The following is a 9,032-nucleotide window of genomic DNA, read 5'->3' on the forward strand; positions in this document are numbered from 1 at the left end:
GAGTGGGGGCTTGTTAAACAGGAACCAAAAATTTAAAAGGGGCCCTTTTACTAAGCTGCATAAGTGTCTACGCACGCCCAATGCACGCGCGCCAAAATGGAGTTACCGCGTGGCTCTTGCGGTAATTTCATTTTTGGCGTGCGTCTGAAAAATGTTTTTTTTTTAATTTTTGGCCGCGCATAACAGACGCGTAGGTCATTACCGCACAGATTCTTTACCGCTAGGTCAACGGCTGGTGGTAAGGTCTCAGACCCAAAATGGATGCACGGCAATTTTGATTTTGCCGCACATCCATTTTCGGGGAAAAAAGGCCTTTTTTACAGGCGCACTAAAAAATGGATTGGCGTGTACCCAAAACCCGCGCCTATGCTACCGCAAGCCATTTTTCAGCGTGCCTTTGTAAAAGGACCCCCAAGGTTTGTAAGACACAAACTTCCAGAATGCATGCTAGTAGCACAGTGGATTGCCCAATGGAGAGGGCAAGGAAATCTTAGGGCTAGTTTAAGATAATCACTCAGCTGGAAAAGTGTCTCCCAATCCAATTTAGGCACAAAGCTGACAGATCCCCTCTGGAGGAGTAGCCTAGTGGTTTGTGCAGTGGACTCTGATTCTGGGGAACTGAGTTCAATTCCCACTGCAGCTCCTTGTGACTCTGGGCGAGTCACTTAACCCTCCATTGCCCCTGGTACAAAATAAGTACCTGAATATACAGTGGGGGAAATAAGTATTTGATCCCTTGCTGATTTTGTAAGTTTGCCCACTGACAAAGACATGAGCAGCCCATAATTGAAGGGTAGGTTATTGGTAACAGTGAGAGATAGCACATCACAAATTAAATCCGGAAAATCACATTGTGGAAAGTATATGAATTTATTTGCATTCTGCAGAGGGAAATAAGTATTTGATCCCTCTGGCAAACAAGACCTAATACTTGGTGGCAAAACCCTTGTTGGCAAGCACAGCGGTCAGACGTCTTCTGTAGTTGATGATGAGGTTTGCACACATGTCAGGAGGAATTTTGGTCCACTCCTCTTTGCAGATCATCTCTAAATCATTAAGAGTTCTGGGCTGTCGCTTGGCAACTCGCATCTTCAGCTCCCTCCATAAGTTTTCAATGGGATTAAGGTCTGGTGACTGGCTAGGCCACTCCATGACCCTAATGTGCTTCTTCCTGAGCCACTCCTTTGTTGCCTTGGCTGTATGTTTTGGGTCATTGTCGTGCTGGAAGACCCAGCCACGACCCATTTTTAAGGCCCTGGCGGAGGGCAGGAGGTTGTCACTCAGAATTGTACGGTACATGGCCCCATCCATTCTCCCATTGATGCGGTGAAGTAGTCCTGTGCCCTTAGCAGAGAAACACCCCCAAAACATAACATTTCCACCTCCATGCTTGACAGTGGGGACGGTGTTCTTTGGGTCATAGGCAGCATTTCTCTTCCTCCAAACACGGCGAGTTGAGTTCATGCCAAAGAGCTCAATTTTTGTCTCATCTGACCACAGCACCTTCTCCCAATCACTCTCGGCATCATCCAGGTGTTCACTGGCAAACTTCAGACGGGCCGTCACATGTGCCTTCCGGAGCAGGGGGACCTTGCGGGCACTGCAGGATTGCAATCCGTTATGTCGTAATGTGTTACCAATGGTTTTCGTGGTGACAGTGGTCCCAGCTGCCTTGAGATCATTGACAAGTTCCCCCCTTGTAGTTGTAGGCTGATTTCTAACCTTCCTCATGATCAAGGATACCCCACGAGGTGAGATTTTGCGTGGAGTCCCAGATCTTTGTCGATTGACAGTCATTTTGTACTTCTTCCATTTTCTTACTATGGCACCAACAGTTGTCTCCTTCTCGCCCAGCGTCTTACTGATGGTTTGTAGCCCATTCCAGCCTTGTGCAGGTGTATGATCTTGTCCCTGACATCCTTAGACAGCTCCTTGCTCTTGGCCATTTTGTAGAGGTTAGAGTCTGACTGATTCACTGAGTCTGTGGACAGGTGTCTTTCATACAGGTGACCATTGCCGACAGCTGTCTGTCATGCAGGTAACGAGTTGATTTGGAGCATCTACCTGGTCTGTAGGGGCCAGATCTCTTACTGGTTGGTGGGGGATCAAATACTTATTTCCCTCTGCAGAATGCAAATAAATTCATATACTTTCCACAATGTGATTTTCCGGATTTAATTTGTGATGTGCTATCTCTCACTGTTACCAATAACCTACCCTTCAATTATGGGCTGCTCATGTCTTTGTCAGTGGGCAAACTTACAAAATCAGCAAGGGATCAAATACTTATTTCCCCCACTGTATGTAAACCGCTTTGAATGTAGTTGCAAAAACCTCAGAAAGGCAGTATATCAAGTCCAATTTCCCTTTCCCTTTCCTTCCGAAAAACAGGAACCTTTTTCAAAAGATGAGGCGCAGTCCTTTTTCCTATCCCCCTGAATGAGAGGAATCACTTAATGAGAATTACCCTGCGAATTAATAATGTAATTCACGTCAAGGATAGGAAGTCCTTCTTAACATAAACACACAATAAAGCAGTTTCCTAGCTTTCAACAGTGTATTTCCGCTTCCACACAGCACTCACACCTCATTAAGCCAGTTCCCTCAATCCCTTTGCTATCATATATTTCTTTTTTCCTCAATGGGTGATGAATAGAGCTTTGGTTCAGTTGAGGCCCAACATTATTCTATCAACAGTTCCATCTGTGTCTTAAAAGTAAGATCTTTTTGGCTATTCTTATAGTTATACCCTCTTGTTTTACCAGACCTTAAGGTAATCACAGGCTGGAAAAATACAACATAATTTAAGTCCTGTATAGTTGCTCCTCTCAGTGGCCTAGTGGTTAGGGTGGTGGACTTTGGTCCTGAGGAACTGAGTTCAATTCCAACTTCAGGCACAGGCAGTTCCTTGTGACTCTGGGAAAGTCACTTAACCCTCCATTGCCCCATGTAAGCCACATTGAGCCTGCCATGAGTGGGAAAGTGCAAGGTACAAATGTAACAAAAATAAAATAGATACTATTGGAGATTCTACATGGAATGTTGCTATTCCACTAGCAACATTCCATGTAGAAGGCTGCGCAGGCTTCTGTTTCTGTGAGTCTGACATCTTGCACGTACGTGCAGGACGTCAGACTCGCCGAAGCCTGCGTGGCCACATTGGTGATCTGCAAGGGCCGACTTCTACATGGAATGTTGCTAGTGGAATAGCAACATTCCATGTAGAATCTCAAATAGTAGCAACAGTGGAGGAGTGGCCTAGTGGTTAGGGTGGTGGATTTTGGTCCTGGGGAACCGAGGAACTGAGTTTGATTCCCACTTCAGGCACAGGCAGCTCCTTGTGACTCTGGGCAGGTCACTTAACCCTCCATTGCCCCATGTAAGCCGCATTGAGCCTGCCATGAGTGGGAAAGTGTGGGGTACAAATGTAACAAAAAAAAAAAAAAAAGTTCTTAACCGCCCCAGGACATGGAACTTTGTGTTGTAAAATTAGCCCAGGTCCGGCATTAGGGGGTTCAAATAAGACAATTGCCCTGGGCCCCCAGGCTTACCCAAAGCTGGAGGAGATACAGACTGCTGGTGAGTTTGGGCCCCCTGCTAAATTTCTGCCCCGTGCCCTGGCATGTTTAATACCAGCCATGAACTAGCCATGAACTAGCCAGTCACATTTCTTTGCAAATATTTAATCACCTCCAAGTTCTGAGAATCTACAAAATAAATTTGCCTCCCACTGTCAGTCATCAAAGCAGAAAAGAAAGCAGCATATTTACGATGCCAGATAGAGAGAGAGATACCATGTGGTCCATCAGTTCTTTGGCTCTGTTGCCTTCTTTCCAGTGGGCCAGACAATGGTATACGTGGACTGCTAAGAAGGAATGAGGGGGGGGGGGGGGGTCTTTTATCTAATACACATGGAATCTTTTTGAGGAGCAGTGATATTCCCGTTCCTCCTTTCTCATTCCTGTAAAGCACCAGACTGTTAAGCGATCAAAGGGAATCAATGTGATTTATTTAGACAACATCATTGGCCTTTCACTTCATCTCCCATGCTACTATTCCACCCAAACCTTTCCACCACTGTATTAGTCATTTCAGACCATTATATAGTTCTGGATTAATCCGAGTTCATTTCCTGCTTTATTCGACCTGGAGACTACCTCAGGGTTACCTGTGAAGTTGTTAGCTTTTGCGTTCTTATGCAGTCCTAATGTTGACATCAACACTCCAGTCGTAGGCATTTCATCCACTATGGCTTATTCCAAAGTGATTAATCCAAAAACATAATACATCGCATGGTGGGATCAGTTAGTATCATGGTGATTTGTTCTCAAAGATAGACTCTCTGGTTTCCTTCCAGTGTGGACTTAAGGAGCAATGAGTCTGGCATGAATGTCCATTCGCTTCCACCTTAACACAGCCCTCCTGGTTTATCTGCAGCAAATTACGGCTGGATTCTGCAGCAAAGCTTTATAAAATTTACGGTGCACATTTGCCTATATGTACATTGCTTTGATCTGGGGAAAAAATGCAGAGAAGAGCAACAAAAGTGATCAGGGAGACAGGACAATGTCCTGATGAAGATATGTTAAACAGGTTATGGGGTCTTTAGCTTTAAGAAGAGCTAAATAAGAAAAGATATGATAGAGGAGTACAGAATCATGAATGGAGAGGAACAAGTATCAAGAGAAAGGTTATTTATACCTCCAAATTGTACCAGGAGTAGATGATCCTTCATGAAACTAACTCACAATCAAGGTGTGGAATTTATTGCCAGAGGATGTCGTCCGTGCCTCTGACTTTAAAAGGAGGATGGACAAATTCTTAGAGGAGAAGTCGATTTGTTAACCAAATAGGTCTTGGAATCCTACAACTCATCATTGGGAGGAAACTACAAGAAATGGATCAGAGTTCCATGATCAGAGCCCTCGAGCACGTGAAACAACGCACTCAAGGGCTCTGAACGCAACTAGCATGCAAATGCATGCTAAACAGGGCTAAACTTATTCATCCTCAATGATCAGCAGCCAGCGTGCCAAAGATTGGGTCGCTGGCCGCGGCAAAACCTACGCCAGCTCCGAGCTGGCGTTTGGGTTTGCAGATCATTGGGGAGGAATGGTGAGCCCTGTCCAGCAGGCCCCCATTCCCCCCAACAGCAAACCTGCCAACAGACCTCCGGTCCCCCTGATGATCCCCCCCTCCCAGGTTCAGGGAGGGCTGGAGATCCTGTGGGTCTCCAGCCCCCCCCCTAACTCCCCTCAACAGTCCCTGGTGGCCTACTGGGTGACCAACCAACCCCCCCCCCCAGCAACAGGAGGGCTGGACCCCTGATGATCCCCCCCATGTTCAGGGAGGGCTGGGGATCCGGTGGGTTTCTAGCCCCACCTAGTCCCCCAATGAAGGGTCCCTAGTGGTCCAGTCCCCCCTACCTTGTGGGTTGCAGGAGGGAGGGTAGCCTGCCTCCCTCCTCTTCCTGCGATGCCGCAAGGTAGGGGGTAGGGGGTACTGGACCACTAGGGACCCTTCGCCGGGGGATCTAGGGGGGGCTGGAGACCCACTGGATCCCCAGCCCTCCTTGAACTTGGAGGTGGGGGATCGTTGCTCTGGGCAGGGATAGTTTGGGCCTGGAGGTCCCATGGACCTCCAGCCCGTGTTTTGACAGGTTTGGGCTTTTGACAGCCCAGACCTGTCAAACAAGTGCGGGAGAATTGTGCTGAGCGCACGCTCAAGCTCAGTTCTCCCGCACTTGTACCCCATGATCAGAGATAATTGCGTGCTTAAATTTGCATGCAATTATCTCTGATCATCGGTGCTGTAAAGACCCGCGCTGTTCCAGCACTATTTTAGAGCGCCGTTTGGAACAGTGCGGGGCTTTTGATCATCTGCTTGAAAATGGATTAAGTTAGTCCAATAAAAAATGTATCATCTTATTTTCTTTTCTTTGTTTTGTTTTGTTTTATTCTATTTATATTGATTACTTTTAGGGACTAATGCGGCTACCACATCTCCCAAAACCTTACAGTGAAAACAGTTCATGTGATCTCCCCCCCCCCCCCCCCCCCCCACAAAAAAAAAAAAATGTTAAATTCATCTGACTCTCTGCCCCCAGCAGCCAGGATTCAAGCAAGCAATGGGCTGGAGAGCAGCAAGGAAATAAAACACCCAAACTCTTACCTTTCAGTAAATCCAGACCGCCCCAATTTGACCGCCCCTATCGGACTAACCGTTCACTTGTCTCTTAGATTGTAAGCTCTTTGAGCAGGGACCGTCCCTCTTTGTTAAATTGTACAGCGCTGCGTAACCCTAGTAGCGCTTTAGAAATGTTAAGTGCCCATATTACTACTACTACTACTACTACTAACTAACATTTCTAAAGCGCTACTAGGGTTACGCAGCGCTGTACAATTTAAACATAGAAGGACAGTCCCTGCTCAAAGAGCTTACAATCTAAAAGACAAGAGAACAATCTAAAGACAATATTCCCTACAGCAGCAATAAAACCCCCCAAAAATGTGGACAAGTGGGTAGAGTGTGTGTAAGTTTTTTTTTTTTTTTTTTTTTTTGTTCCTGTGTGGAAATTGGTGGAACTACAAGTCAGAATTACAGAAACCATGTTCTAAAGCCTCAGGGATTTGCTCTACCATTGACAGTATGGTACAGAGGACGTGAGAGATTTAATTGAACAAGAAGCTTCAGGAAACCTAAAAGAAACCCACACAGAGTATTTTGCTATGTGAGGAAATCAGCCCCTTGCCAACAACAAATTTTGTCCTTTCTTTTTCCGTTCTTTTGGGTTTCAGGATTTCAGTGAGCACATTTCTTTCTCTCTCTCTCTTTCTCGCTAAAGTTCTGTTCTAGTTGTAATTTGCTGAAGCCGTATCAAGCTCCTGTGTCTTATTTAAAAAATGTATAGACTGTCTCACAAGCAAAAGTCACCCAAAATGGTTCCTTTGGACAGATTATCTAAGTAAGTGCCTGCGTCTCTAGCTGCTGCTCCCAGTGGACTTCCTTCCCAACTCTGTAAAACTGTTCTTGTTAGGGATGCAAACTTTCTTCTCATTTTCTGTCATTTCGTTTAGATGTATACTAAACATTTTAGTGAAACGTGTGTGCTATCAGGAAAGAGCAGGCATTAAAATGTACTAATATGCACTAAGAAGGTGGTTATATAAAAGACTATAAAAATTAGGTGCCAAAAATCTGAACACTAAGCCGGTATTTAACTAAAAAAAGCGTGCCCACATGATTCTTATCAACGATTGTTATATATTGACCATGTTTCCCATTATCCTTATTGCTATCCCTAATCTTTTCCTCTCCATCTTCCTACGCCTACCTCCTAACGCCCATTTCTTTCTACACCTAATTCCTCCTATGTTTAACTTACTTATCTGTTACCCCATTGATATTACGTTTACTACAAATGGTATATTCTCCTTACGACTTGTAATTCTTTTTATTGTTACTGTGTAAGCCGCATTGAGCCTGCCATGTGTGGGAACGCGCGGGGTACAAATGTAATAAATAAATATTTTATAATGGCAAATTGTCTTGTCAAATCCATTACAGAACTGTAGCATAAGTCAACAATAATACATGAGCCCATAACCTGCACATGCCCCTCCCCATGTGAACGCTTACTTTTGATTATAGAATAGGCTTCGACTAGGTGTCTTCGTAGCACCTAAAAATAGGCCACTCTTTATAGAGCTACTTTCTAAGGGGGGCTCTTCAGCTTGCAGAAGAGATGGCAGAGGGGAGATTTGGTAGTGGTCTATAAAATACTTAGTGGAGAGGAACAGGTAAAGGTGAATCACTTTTTTACTCTTTCTGAAAATATTAGGACTAGGGGATACGCAATGAAGCTATTAACTGGAGAAAATATTTCCTCACGCAATATGTTATGTTACTATGTATGTAACCCAGAGAATATAATACAAGCAGTTAGCTTAGCAGGGTTTAAAAAAAGGTTTGGCTAAATTTAAGATGGACTTGGGAAACTCCACTCCTTAATCCTAGGATAAGCAGCATCAAATCTGTTTTACTGTCCTGGGATCTTGTCAGATACTTGTGACCTGGATTGGTCACAGTTGGAAACAGGATACTGAGCATGATGGTCCTTCGGTCTGTCCCATTATGACAATGCTTATGGTAGTTTTATGAATGATTTGTCATATGTAAAAGGGCTTTCATAAAATTACCCCAGGATAAAAATATACTCTGTAAAAAGAAGTCATGTACTTTCATACAAGCCTGGTGTAGGTATGATCAGAGGTGTTTTTTACACAGGCAAAGTTGTGATTTAAATATATATATTTTATAAAATATTTATGCACGGCACATGTACCTTACAGGTGAACATTTACACTTGCTACACAAATGTCTGAAATCTAAACCTAGACCTGATTATAGCTCTGCCCCTTGCATTTTATCAGGGCACATACAGTGGTGGAAATAAGTATTTGATCCCTTGCTGATTTTGTAAGTTTGCCCACTGACAAAGACATGAGCAGCCCATAATTGAAGGGTAGGTTATTGGTAACAGTGAGAAATAGCACATCACAAATTAAATCCGGAAAATCACATTGTGGAAAGTATATGAATTTATTTGCATTCTGCAGAGGGAAATAAGTATTTGATCCCCCACCAACCAGTAAGAGATCTGGCCCCTACAGACCAGGTAGATGCTCCAAATCAACTCGTTACCTGCATGACAGCTGTCGGCAATGGTCACCTGTATGAAAGACACCTGTCCACAGACTCAGTGAATCAGTCAGACTCTAACCTCTACAAAATGGCCAAGAGCAAGGAGCTGTCTAAGGATGTCAGGGACAAGATCATACACCTGCACAAGGCTGGAATGGGCTACAAAACCATCAGTAAGACGCTGGGCGAGAAGGAGACAACTGTTGGTGCCATAGTAAGAAAATGGAAGAAGTACAAAATGACTGTCAATCGACAAAGATCTGGGGCTCCACGCAAAATCTCACCTCGTGGGGTATCCTTGATCATGAGGAAGGTTAGAAATCAGCCTA

Source organism: Microcaecilia unicolor, unplaced genomic scaffold (assembly GCF_901765095.1).
Source record: "Microcaecilia unicolor unplaced genomic scaffold, aMicUni1.1, whole genome shotgun sequence".
Classification (NCBI taxonomy): Eukaryota; Metazoa; Chordata; class Amphibia; order Gymnophiona; family Siphonopidae; genus Microcaecilia; species Microcaecilia unicolor.